Source organism: Prionailurus viverrinus, chromosome A2 (assembly GCF_022837055.1).
Source record: "Prionailurus viverrinus isolate Anna chromosome A2, UM_Priviv_1.0, whole genome shotgun sequence".
In the NCBI taxonomy this organism is placed as follows: domain Eukaryota; kingdom Metazoa; phylum Chordata; class Mammalia; order Carnivora; family Felidae; genus Prionailurus; species Prionailurus viverrinus.
In genome coordinates this window covers 53,369,252-53,380,730 of record NC_062562.1, presented here as the reverse complement: position 1 = coordinate 53,380,730, position 11,479 = coordinate 53,369,252, and the positions used below count along the sequence as shown (strand labels likewise).

At 41.7% G+C, this 11,479-nt stretch overlaps 1 protein-coding gene across 1 annotated transcript in view; it reads left to right on the top strand.

Moving 5' to 3' along the window:
• The first annotated feature begins 2,085 nt into the window (after positions 1–2,085).
• Positions 2,086–11,479, top strand: part of RAF1 (Raf-1 proto-oncogene, serine/threonine kinase) — an 83,923-nt gene continuing 74,529 nt past the window's right edge. The window contains exon 1 of the mRNA XM_047834499.1: positions 2,086–2,470. The gene's annotated coding sequence lies outside the window, so the exon portion shown is untranslated. The remainder of the gene's footprint in view (positions 2,471–11,479) is intronic.

Below are 11,479 nucleotides of genomic sequence, written 5' to 3'. Positions count from 1 at the left end.
GGGTTGTCAAGGGCTAAGTGGGAATGGGATGGGGAGAAACTGCTTAATGGGTAAGGGGATTTTCTATGGAGTGATAGAAATATTTTGGAAGTAGAGGTGCACAACACCGTGAACATACTAAATGCTACTGAATTGTCTGCTTTGAAATGGTTGAGTTTATCTTATGTGAATTTCACCTCGATAAACTGTTTTGGAAGAAAATGAAATAGCCACTCTTACTGGTCAGCTGAGGGGTTTGAATGAAGCACAGGCTCCCTAAGCTGTGAAGTGCTGGGCAAATACCAGCTGGGAGCCGCTGAAGGAAGAAATGGCCTGGGGGTCAGCAAGTGTGGTTTGCTGCTCTACCCCAAGTAGTAATATTACGATAAGAGATAGCTATAATAATTACAGCTAACACTTCTATAATGTTTAACATGAGCCAGGCACTGTTCCAAGTGCTTCGTATCTTAAACTCATGAAATCCTTGTAACTCTGAGAGGTGGATACTATCACGTTTTCATTACAGATGAGGAAACCGAGGAACTGAGGTTTAAAAGACTGGTCCCAGTCACAGATGAGGAAGTGGCAGAGTCCAAATTTAAAACTAGGCGATCAGACTCCAGGTACTTAAGTCTCAACCCCCAGGCTCTTGTGCTAAGTGCTTTCCATGTTTAATCTCATTTAATCCTGTGAGGTAGATATTATTACTCCTATTAAAAAAAAAATGCGGGGCGCCTGGGTGGCGCAGTCGGTTAAGCGTCCGACTTCAGCCAGGTCACGATCTCGCGGTCCGGGAGTTCGAGCCCCGCGTCGGGCTCTGGGCTGATGGCTCAGAGCCTGGAGCCTGTTTCCGATTCTGTGTCTCCCTCTCTCTCTGCCCCTCCTCCGTTCATGCTCTGTCTCTCTCTGTCCCAAAAATAAAATAAACGTTGGAAAAAAAAATTTAAAAAAAAATGCACACACACACAAACACACACACAAAACTGTCATGGACTTTCTATATTCAATGCCTTCCACTCTTTCTTCTGCATTTATTTTCATGTTGGTCCTCATCTTGCTTCATCTTCAGTTTTCGATATACTGCACATATTACACGAATTTATTATTTCTATTTTCTTTTGGTCTCTCATCACTAGAAGGCAGGGCTTCTGGTTGTTGATTTCCCAATACCCAGAACAATGTGTGGTACACAACAGTCATAACTAATTGGGTTATTTTGTATGCCTGTGTTTGAATAAAGATCATACCATAGTGTTCTACTTAAAATGTGATGGATTTAAAAAAAAGTCAGTACACAGATCTCCCTCATTCTTTTTAAGATGGATAATATCCCATACTGTGGACGCAGCACTGTTTCAAGTTTTCTACTTAATTAACCCACATCTTTCCCAGAGTATCTCTAATGCAAACAACATGACAATAAACATCTTAGTACATGCTTCTTTGTGCCCATATGAACACACTTCTCTAAAATTAAGTGCCTAAAGGTGGAATTGCTGGTAGGAGGGGTATACACATTAAAAAAAAAAAAAGTCAGTGGGCAATGCCAAATTGTCCTCCCCATAACCATTCCTGCCAGCGATGAATTAGGGGACACAATAGGTTTTCATGCACTTTGTACCAGATTAGCTGCTAACAGTCTTTTTAACTTTTTGCCAACCTGAGGGGGAAAAGGACCCCGATCTACAGATGAGGAAACTGAGGCTCAGAAAACCTGAGGGACTTTCCCCACAACTGGTAAGTGGCTGAGTCGCTTCTACGTGCTGGACTACCGATAGAACGCGCCAAAGTTGTACACAGCTTGCTGTGTCCTCCCGTACGTCTGCTTATCTCCAGGCCTTGTGATGCTGGCAGGCTAGCCTTCCCCTCTCGCTAGCCCTCAGACACCTCCGGAGAGTACAAACCCCGCCACTTCTCGATTGCCAACCCCTGACCCCAAGAGCCGCCCAGGAACCGGTCCTTCGCTCTCCACTAGTCCGAAATGGCGACCAACGAGAAGGCAAGACCACGCCCCTTCTCTGGGAGGCGGAGCCTGAGTTCAGGCTAGAGTGATAGATGCCCGAGCCAAGTTTGAAGCCTGCTGCCAGGCGGGCTCACGCAGAAGCAGAGAGCCGGTGGCGCCGCAGGTCGGGAGGAGGAGCACCGAGTGGAGGGCTCGTTTGCCGGGGCCGCCCGAGAGTCTCTTCGTCGCGGGCGTTGGGGCCGCCATCTTAGATGGCGGGAGTAAGACGAGGACGGGCGTGAGACAGGAGGGCTTCTCTGCCGCTCTCCTAGGGCCCGGAAGAGGGCCAGCTGGCCGGGCTTTGGGGCGTGTGCCCCGAGGCGCGGAGCGCAAGTGCGACGATGCGGGGACTGCCCGGGGCCCCGTCCCCTGGGCTGGGGACACGCCGAATGTGACCGCCTCCCGCTCCCTCACCCACCGCGGGGAGGAGGAGCGGACTAGACGCCGCCACCAGACGACGGGGACACGGAGGCGGCTCGGCTCCTTCAGGTAGGCGGCAGGGCCAGGCCCTGGATGCCGGGGGAGCTGGGCGGCGGGGCTGAAGGGGCCGGGTTCCTCGGCGGCCCGGCCTGGGCAGCGTTGATGGAGCGACCCCGCGGCTGCCGGGTCGAGGGCCTGGGCAAGGCCGCTGTCACCCCGGGTGGCGGTGGGCGGGCGGGAGCCCTGGGGCCCGGTGTCATGGCCGGCGAGCCGAGTTTCCACATCCCCACTCAAATTTCCTTGTGTTTCGGGGAAACGTGCTAGCGCCACCCCTGTGCTCGGTGCATATTCCTTATATTTTGGCAATGGGAAAATCTGCCCAGAATTGCCCCCTATCCGTGTTGTCATTCAGATGGACGAATTCCTTTTCTTTCTGGGCGCGGAGGGGTCCCGGGCTTGCATCCTCACTCAGAGTCTGTCACTCAAGTGACACTCTTACAGGGAGGACGAGAAGAATGGGGGACGGGAGGCGGAAGTGGGTCAGTTCCCCACCACAAAGGCATAGGGGCCTCGCCTTGGGTTTCGGGACTCCGTGGGTTACTAATGAAAGGTTTGGGATGCGTATGCTGAGGTTTGGCCCTGGGATGCTTTGGAGTGAAGATCCAGGGCTGTCTTTTGTGTGAAGAGAGAGCCGTCTGGACGCTTCGGTTGTGCAGCTGCAGAGGTTCTGCAGCTAGTCGATGCCCAGAAAGAGGAGTTTGGACATCTTGAGGGGAAAGGCGGCTGTGTTCATTCATTGTTCTCCTTCCAGGGCTCTGGGTGTGCCCTCTGGTATTCATTTCTCTGGTGGGAAGAATGTTAGTATCCCCCATGTCTCCTTGAGATGTGACCGGGTTCTAGAGGGTCAGTTAATCTAAGCAGGGATGAATTCAGCTCACGTTCTTTGAGTGTTTCTGCCTGCCTTGTCCTCTGTGGGCTGAGCGGAGGGAGCCTGCTCTTCTTTCGCTCCCAAGGCGTGAAAACAATGCGCTGTGATAAGGATGGACTTACCAAGTGTTGTGGGAATTTGGAACGGCTAGTTTGCCTGGAGGAGTTGAGGTAGCTTGGACACCGGAGGGAACTTTTGCGGCCAGTTTTGGACTTGATGAGTAAGTGCTCACCCGGTGAGGAGGAGGGGACAGCGTTCTAAGCTGAGGAAACCGCTGGTACAAAGGCATAGAGGCATGCAGGAGTTGGGATGAGTTTGGGGTGCAGCAGAGAATCTAGGGTGCAGGAAGGAAGTGGTGAGAGATGGGTGTCTAAAAGAATATTTGTCTAGATTGTGAAGGCTCTTTGTTCCAGAGTGAACTAGTTGATATAATTTGATTAAAGGAGTATTGCTATTTTTTTCTTTCTGATAAGTATTTTTATCCCTTGTCTTTATATTGAAGCTGATAGTAATTGAAAAGACTTACTTTGTTAAACCCATTTAAGAACATTTTTGGTTAAGTGCTTTTATGTCAAATGTTTTGCACTTACACAATGGTGAATGACCTGAGCTCCTATTCTAGGTGTTTCTGCAAGAGATTCTTCTGAGGTTTTACTTGCTCACCAGTAAAACTTTATACGTATAGTGCACGCTGCTAATACTGCATTTTAAATGGCTGTTGGCAAGAAAAACCATGCTCCCCGGTCATGTAGAAATTGGAAGGTTATATAAAAAAGCTGAAAAGTGTAGAATGCAAGTATTTTTAATTTATTAAGTGTGTTGTATATAGTAAACTTTCTTTGCATAGATTCCGTGGTTTCCAATTTTGTTATAAAGTCTTCAGCTCTGTAAACATAATTTACCCCAAATTGTTGTATTGTTGTGATTAATGCTTATGCTACAGTGATTATTATTGTCTTAACAGACTTCAGCTTGAAGTTCCTAAGTTTGTTGTCTAGGGTTGTGATGATTATATGCCACTGAAGAACATTAAGATACTTTTGGCTTGTTTCCACCCTTATCACTTCAAGGGCTAAGCTGTTTAAAATGCAACAGAAACATTTGACCCAGTTGAACATTGGATACTTGGGAAAATAAACCTGTTACTGTTTCTGCTGGAAAAGCTTATCTTTTAGGTATGTGGTGTTTGTGATTAGAAATTGTAGTGCAGTTGCTTAGCCTTGTTAAAACTCTTGTCAGTTGAAGAGTGTAAGCCTTCAAAGTAGAAGGCTTCAGTGAAATACATTAGAGCATATTTTATCGGATTTGGTTTAGCAGAAAACAGGGAAACATTAAACTGGTCATTTGCGATGAGAAGTATCTAAAAGATGAAATGGAGAGTGGGTAATTAAACATCAAGTATGGTATTACAACTGCTCTGAAACTAGTTGTAGTTAGTTTAAAACATGCCATTTGTGAAATCCAAAGTAGGTGGTTTGCTTTGAAGTTTAAACAACTTGTTAGAAGTTAAATTTGGCTTTTCCATAAGCAGTAGTGACTTATTAAATGGAAAATACAATTAGTAACTTTAAATTACTATCTCAGGTAGTTTGTTAGTAAATATATGACACTGCATTTTAATTTCAGATAAAACTTTGTTAGTAACCTACTTCCTAAAAATAGAAAAATGTTACATGAGGGAGGGCTTTTGTTTGCATGTTAGGAACATAATAGGCCATACATAATAATCCTGATCTTGGGAGGAGCTTGTTAACCAAACAGCATGCCTTAATGTTGACTTGCAGAAGAGAATTTTAAATATTGCTTTTGAAAGGCAGTGGACTGTGTGACAGTAGGGGGTTATGAAACCACCAAATGGAACTTGCAAGGGTTTTTCGTTTTTCAAATTGTACGGATCGTGGAAATCATTTCTTTAAAACTATGGTTGGAAAATTGCTCACCTTGACCAAATTAATTAGAAAACCAAGGAATACTGGGCTTATTTAGGATGAGGTTGTGTAGAATTTTAGGTTACCTTATCTTGTATGTATATGAGTGTTTATGTATGTGTATCAATGGCGAAAAATTCCTATTTGCTAAACTGACTAGGTGCTAAATGTAACCCTAGATGTTTGTGTTACAATTTAGTTAGTATTTTTAGTATAAGGCTAAACTACCTTGCTTATCATCCTCACAATTGTAATGACTAGGTATTCTTGCCTTAAAAGTTGAGTAAAAGTTCCTTAATTACATATTAAAGTTTTCATTTTTTATTTTGCAGTGGTTGAATCATTTCGTTCCTCCATTTCTCCTATAATACTTGTGTAGCTCTCAATGATTTTAGAGTTTAACTTCACATCTGTTAGCCTTTTTTCTAAAATTGCTCCTGAAATCTCAGTTTAACCAAGGAAAATGTCAAGTGGGTGTTGTTTCTTTGTTATTGGTTTTGGCCCAGGCTATCTGAAGTCTCTTTGGCAAATCACTCACAAAGTGTTAATTGCTTCACATTCCAATCAGTGTACATAGTTTTTCTTGAGGAACAGTTGACACATAGTTTTATTTTTAGACCAGATTCTAAGGGATCTTATTTGGTGGGGATTAGCAATACTAAAGCTAGTTTCAAATTGTAAAATCGTTGTGATTTTTAGATTGTTTGCATTGGTTAAGGAATGGGAAGCAGCAGGCAAAGACATTGATTTAGGGGAACTCAGTATGTTAATTGCTGGTGAGGACCTTGTGGACTGTACAGGTGTCCTCTTCCTCCTCTTTCTATCAGTTGGATCTCATTTATTGTCATTAAATAACAAGCATAAGAACATTTTTACTGTTGTAATCAAGTTGTTCTTTCCTATTTATTTTCTTTCATCCTGCTATGGAAAGCAAAAGTGATCTGATTCTTTGAAGTTGCCCAGTAGTAGGCATCACATTTGGACAAAGTGTTTACCTTTTTTCATCCATATACCTTTTTTTTTTCTTTTTTAAATATTTATTTATTTATTGGGAGAGTGCAAGTGGGGGAGGGGCAGAGAGAAGGGGACAGGATCTGAAGTGGGCTGAGAGGCTGACAGCAGTGAGCTTGATGTGGGGCTTGAACTCACAAGCCGTGATATTATGATCTCAGCCAAAGTCGGATGCCACCCAGGTGTCCCCAGTCCATGTACATTTCTGATGGAAGAGTCAGCCTAGTTAATGTTTATGTCAGTGTCTTTAAAATGATGACTTTTCATTCTTTTTTTTTTTTTTATTGGTTGTTTTTTAAAGTAATCTCTATCCCTAATGTGGAGCTTGAATTTACAATCCCGAGAGATCAAGAGTCGCATGCTTTACTGACTGAGCCAGACAGATCTTAATCTAGGTATTTTTGAGGCATCCTTTTAGCCATGGGCAGCTTTTAGCATCTGCCCTTTACCTAGATTTGGGATGGATGAAATTCTGAATTTTCCCTGGAAGGATGTGACTTTTGTTTTCTGTAGCAAATCTCATTAAGAAGCTCAGAGTTTCTAGGAGAGGCATTTCTCTGGATCCAGAAGATCATTCAGAAAGGAGCCATCATTTGCATTAAAGAGAATTTGTTACAATAGAAAAGACTGGAAAGAGTTCAAAAGCCCAACAATAATGACTAAGTTAGGGGCACCTGGGTGGCTTAGTGGGTTAAGTGGCTGACTTTGGATCAGGTCTTGATCTCCAGGTTTGTGAGTTCTAGCCCTGCATCGAGCTTTGCACTGATAGTGTGGATTCTGCTTGGGATTCTGTCTCTCTCTCTTCTTTGTTATCTCTCTCCTCCCTTTCCCCCTTCAAAATAAATAAACTTTAAAAAGTGATTAAATAAACTGCGGTACAGCCATTTGATGGAGCACTATACTTGTCATTAAGTATGGATTATACGAAACATTGATGACATGGAAAATGCTGAACACAAAATTACATATCTGGAATGATTACAGTTGTATATAAAAAAAAAACAGTGGAATGTTATTCAGTAGTAAAATGGTGTACTGATACATTCTCCAACATGTATAACCTTGCAAACATGTTAAATGAAAGAAGCTAGTCATAAAAGTCCACATTTTGTATGATTCCTTTTATATGAAATGTCCAGAATAGGCCAATCCAGAGACAGAATGTAGGTTAGTGGTTGCCAGGGACTGGAGGGAGTGGGGAGTGGGCAGGGGCAGTGATAGTTGTTTTTGTGGGTTTTTTTGTTGTTGTTGTTGTTTTTTTTGTTTTTGGTGGGAGTGATGAAATGTTCTAAAATTGTGGAGATGGTGTGCAACTCTGAATATAATAGCCATTGAATTTTACATTTCAAGTACTTGATTTGTATGGAATGTGAATTATATCTCAAGCTGTTTTAAAAAAAAAATCTCAAAACCTACATATAGGAAGAAAATACATGTAGATGTTAACAATGGTTGTTAAAGAGTAGAAATAAGGGTACTGTTCTTTATACTTTCTGTATTCTCTGAATATGTTACTTTTATGATAGAAAAATACATTTAATAAAGTTAATTGTATTCATGGTGTGGGTCTTCATGTTTACTCCAAACATTCAGTCACTGTCAGATTCCATTCACAACTATATTTTTGAGCTTCTTTCAGCCATTTTCTGCTTTCTCCAGATTAATTCAGGCTTTTATTACTATTTGCTTTACGTAATGTTAGAACCTCTAAAGTAAACTCCTTTTTCTTCTTAATATGCCAGGGCTTTCTCCACATTGCTGTCAGATTCACTTTCTTACTGTGCAGATTCTTAAAAATTAAAAATTTTAAAATTTATTTATTTTGATAGGGAATGGAAGAGAGAGGGAAAGAGAATGCCAAGCAGGCTCCACAGGCGCTGTCAGCACATAGCCCGAAGCAGGGCTCGAACCCATGAACCATGAGATCATGACTTGAGCCTAAGTTAAGAGTCAGATGCTCAATTGACTGAGCCACTCAGGCCATCCTCTTAAAAACTAAATTTTATTAATTTTCTTGAATAGATAATACTGTCTCATGCCACAAAAGTCAAAGGATACAGAAAGTTAGGCCGAGTAAATAAAGTTGTGCAGAGTAATTCTACCTCCCCCATTGTTCCCCAGCTACCCAGCTTTCTTTCATGGAGGGAAATAATGGGGTTTTTATGTATCCTGTTTTGTGATGATAACAATATAGTGAAGATGTGCTGGTCTTCCATTGCCTGTTAGACTAAGCAGTTCTTGTTTTTATGTCTTACTAATAGAGATTCCTCATACTGTTTTTTTTTTTTTTTAAGCACTTACGTAGGTGCAGGCCATTGTGCTTCGTGCAGGATGAGTAAGGCAGATTCCTGCCTTCTGAGACCTTATCCTAATGAGAGAGTGACACAGTTTCCTCACTTTTATCTGTTCCTCTTTTAAGAGCCATTTTGAACACCCATCTTCTAAATATTTCCTGATCTTTTTCTCTTTTTCTTTTTTTCTCTTTTTCTCATTATGTTTCCTTCCTTGAGGCCCACCATAAAACCCTTTGCATTTATTTTTCTTATGGCCTTTATCATATAACCATTTGTGAGCTCACCATCCCATTAGATTATAATCTGAAATTAATACTTCCTACTCAATATGCAATTTCTCTTTTATTAATATTTGTTAAAATTTTTTCCTTTCAGAGGCTGAGGCCCCGGTGCTTCAGTGAAAGTGTTGTGTCTAAATTCCAACACTTAATTCTAGGGTTTTTGAGAGAGAAAAAAATGAGTGAGTGCATGAGCAGGAGAGAGAGAGAATCTTAGGCAGGCTCTACACCTAGCATAGAGCCCCCTGTGGGGCTCTGATCTCCCGACAGACAGAATCCAAAGCAGGCTCCAGGCTCTGAGCTGTCAGCACAGAGCCGGAAGCGGGGCTCGACCCATGAACTGTGAGATCATGACCTGAGCTGACGTCAGACACTTAACTGACTGAGCCACCTGGGCGCCCCTCTAGAAGATTGTATCTTAACTTTGACTACCCAGAGTTTAGCATAATGGCTGACACCTGATTGCAGCCATTTCGTTGACTGGAAGGTGCTAAATAGTGTTTATTGAATTGAATTTTTGTGTAGATGTCTTACAACTCTGGCTAGACTTAACTTCCTTAAAGGTGGAGCATATCTTACTCTTGGTTATGAATTCCCAGTTCTTAAAACTTTGTCTTGATTACATAACATTAATTGAATGAGTGGAGATTCAGAGGTTAATCACCTGTGGACTTCGTTCCTATTGCCCATCACAAGCACACAAATGCTTACTATTAAAAAGATATACTTACTAAACTTGTACTCAGAACTTTGTTACTTAGGATATATGTTGAAGAAGTTATTTTGCTTAGCTTCCCTTCTATGAGGCATTATTTGTAGACTGCTCTGGGTTCTCACTGCCAGCTCCTTGAGGATGTTTGCCTGTTTTAGCACCTCCTTGATTCATGGGCTCAAGCACTCTTGTCATGCTGGCTGTTTCCTTCTGCATTCATAGGCTTTATACACGGAACAGCATTTTAACCAGAGAGAATGTGAGGGGATACGTGATGTTCTACCTTCCTTCGTGTTAGTCTAGACTGGAATTAGAGTGCAGTTGTGAATTGTGAGAGTAGAAATCATGACCTTTATGACTAATATTTAGCTAACAATGTGAAACGGGCCCCTCAGGCTTTTTGGGGCCTGGGACAGGTAAACTATATATAACCTAAAATTTACCATTTTAACCATATTTGAGTGTACTATTCAGTGGCATTATATTACATTCACAGCATTGTGCAACCATCACCACTATTTATTTCCGGAACATTTTCGTCATCCCAAAGAGAACCCTGTACCCATTAAACAATAACTCCCCATTCCTCCCTACCTCCAGCCTCTGGTAAATTCTACTTTCTGTCCATGAATTTGCTCATTTCAAGTACCTCATGTAAGGGAAAATCATACAATGTTTGTGATTTTGCATCTGGTTTATTTTAATGTGTTTCTAAAGTCTATCCATATTGTACCATGTATCAAAATTTCATTCCTTTTTATGGCTGAATAATGTTTCTGTGGGTGTGGTTGTATGTTAAATATTTTGTTTATACAGTCATCTGTTGATGGATTCTTGTTTCTACCTTTTGTCTGTTGTGAATAATGCTGTTATGAATATTTGTTTATAGGTATCTGTTTGAGTCTTTGCTCTCAGTTCTTTTGAGTGTACTAGGAGTGGAATTGCTCGATCATATGATAATCTGGTTTTAACTTTCTGAGGAACTGCCACTGTTTTCATAGCAACGGCCCCATTTTACATTTATACCAGTAATACACAAGGGTTCCAATTTGACAAGGGTTCGTATCCTTGTCAACACTTTTATTTTTCCTTTTTTGACAATAATTATCCTAACGGATGTGAAGTGGTGCTAAGCTTTTTTCTTACTGCTAATTAAATCTAATGAGCAAACAGGAAGCTTAGAAATTGGCTATATTTGCATCTCTTGGACTTTTTTCACCCTTATAAATGTATTGGTATGTAATGCTGTTTAGAGAGATATCACACAATTAATGACTCATCTTTTTTGAAAAGAATAAACTTGCGGCGCCTGGGTGGCTCAGTCGGTTAAGCATCTGACTTCAGCTCAGGTCACGATCTCGTGGTCCGTGAGTTCGAGCCCCGCCTTGGGCTCTGGGCTGATGGCTCAGAGCCTGGAGCCTGCTTCAGATTCTGTGTCTCCCTCTCTCTCTGCCCCGCCCCTGTTCATTCTCTGTCTCAAAAATAAATAAAGGTTAAAAAAAAAAAAAAACTTTTATCATCCTTTTATTTTTTTATTTTTTTATTTTCTTTTATTTTTTTTCATCCTTTTAATCTAAAGTGTATTCAGTCAGGGACGCCTGGGTGGCTCAGTCGGTTAAGTGTCTGACTTCGGCTCAGGTCATGATCTCACAGTCCGTGGGTTCGAGCCCCGCGTCGGGCTCTGTGCTGACAGCTCAGAGCCTGGAGCCTGTTTCAGATTCTGTGTCTCCCTCTTTCTCTGTCCCTCCCCTGTTCATGCTCTCTGTCTCAAAAATAAATAAATGTTAAAAAAAAATTTACAAAAAAAAAAATAAAGTGTATTCAGTCAACCAGTGAAAGATGATTTCAGTTAATCCTGAGTGATAAGATCTATAAAGTGAAAAAAGGAGGGTACTAAAATTAGTATAAAAAGATCTCATCTTTATAA